Consider the following 2,160-nt stretch of genomic DNA (forward strand, 5'->3'; position numbering starts at 1 on the left):
ATAAATAAATTTTATTTTAAAAAAATGAAAGAAAATGGGTGCTGCTCTTTTTTCTTTTTCTTTTTTTCCTAGCAGAAGTTGACTATTTCAGACATTCTCCAGATAGCTTTCAGGATAATACTGATCTGTTCCAAACCAGAAAACATTTTTTATTTTATCCAACAAAAAGTTGCTTTATAGAGACAGAAAGTAGATTATGGTTACCTAAGTCTTGGGTTGTTAGGGGAGTTACAGGGTGACAGCTAAGGGGTGTGAGGTTTGTTTCTTTGGGGGTAATGTAAATGTTCTAAAATTGATTTTGGTGATAAAAGTAGTCTGTGAATATACATCTCAATAAATTATTTTTTAATGTTGTTTTCTATCAAGCAGATGAGAACAGGCCAAACTGAGGTCAGAACACTGTATTCTAAATAATCAAACTTGTGGCCTACATTTTAAATTAATATTATAGCAATGTGGTCAGGAACCATATATTTAGAATTTCTCTTCACTTTCTTCCTTTCATGAAGAAAATAAAAAGAAAATCTGTTCAAGAAATATTGCTTTGATCTAACGTGTGAATGAATGGAATTAATTACTCTTGGCAGAGCTGAAAAAGCAACTGTCAAAAAGCATTGTGTAAACTATTGGATGATCTCCTTGCCCTCATGGGCCATAAAACTCAGACAAATTTTATACACTAGAAAAGCAGGTTTTATTTTGATCAACAGAACCGATATGGCACCTATTAATTGACAGATGACAGGGAATTACTTGCCTCCTTCTTTAAAACACTCATCTTTATTCACTCCTAATCTCCAATTACTTATGTTTCTTTAGTGCCTCTGGATAGCAGGGCTTACTTCTATAACTCCTCCACACAGATATCACTATTATTTTTGTGAGGCAGCTAAGCATAGTGGAAAGAGCACTGGCTTTGGAATAAGAACTGTGATAGACTTCTGGCTCTCTCAGTTACTGTGATACTGTGGAGAATATATATTTTTTTAAATTTCTCTGAACTTCACTTGTTTCATTCCTAAACAGGGTATATAGTACTCCTAGGCATGAACTTTACTTGGTGCTCAATAATAAATGGTATCCATTATTATACATGTTGCTCATTGAATATTAATTTGGAACATTTAGAGTTTTATTTTTATTTTTAAGTAACTTTTACTTTTAAAACAACTTAAATTATATTCATGTTGAAAAAGAATATAAGAAAATGAAAATGATCCAGTATACCCCCAATAACAAAAGATATGTCTTCCTAGTTTTTTTGGTACATTTATGTAGAATTTTAAAACAAAATTAGTACTGTGAAATGCTAACATATCCTTTTTTTAATTTCATATTATAGAACAACTAATTCTTTAGGACATTAAATATTATATAAAAACAAGATCTTCAGTTGGCTGCTTTAAAATCTAATTAGAGCTAAACCAAAATTGATTTCCAATATTTAAATATTCAGATTGTTTTGAATATTTGTTATTAAAATTAACACTATATTAAACATCCTTATTTATACATAATTCTTTATATGCATTTCTAACTTTTGTTGTTTGTGTTGTTGTTCTTTTTTTAATCAATTAATTTTTGTTACAGATGTTTCTCCTTTTTTCCCCCATTGACTTCCTTCTCCCTATACCCTCCCTCCTCGTCCCCACTTTTGTTGTCTATGTCCATTGGTTATTTATACATGCATATAAGTTCTGTGGTTTATCTCTTCCTTACACCCTTCCCTTCTGAGGAATATCAGTCTGTACCCTAATTGGATGTCTCTGGGTCTATTTTGTTCATCAGTTTGTTTAGTTTATTATATTCCAGAAATAAGTGAGATCATGTGATATTTGTCTTGCTCTGCTTCGCTTATTTCACTTAGGAAAATACTTTCCAGATCCCTCCATGTTGTCTCAAAGGATAAAAGTTCTTTCTTTCTTACAGCTGCATAGTACTCCATTGTGTGTATGTACTAATAATCAGAGAGATGCAAATTAAAACAACAATGAGGTATCACCTCACACCTGTCAGAATGGCTGCCATCAAGAAATCATCAAACAACAAGTGCTGGCGAGGGTGTGGAGAAAAGGGGACTCTAGTACACTGCTGGTGGGAATGCAAACTGGTGCAGCCACTGTGGAGAACAATATGGTGTTATCTCAAAAAATTAAAAAT

This window comes from Molossus molossus, unplaced genomic scaffold (genome assembly GCF_014108415.1).
Source record: "Molossus molossus isolate mMolMol1 unplaced genomic scaffold, mMolMol1.p scaffold_m16_p_2, whole genome shotgun sequence".
Classification (NCBI taxonomy): Eukaryota; Metazoa; Chordata; class Mammalia; order Chiroptera; family Molossidae; genus Molossus; species Molossus molossus.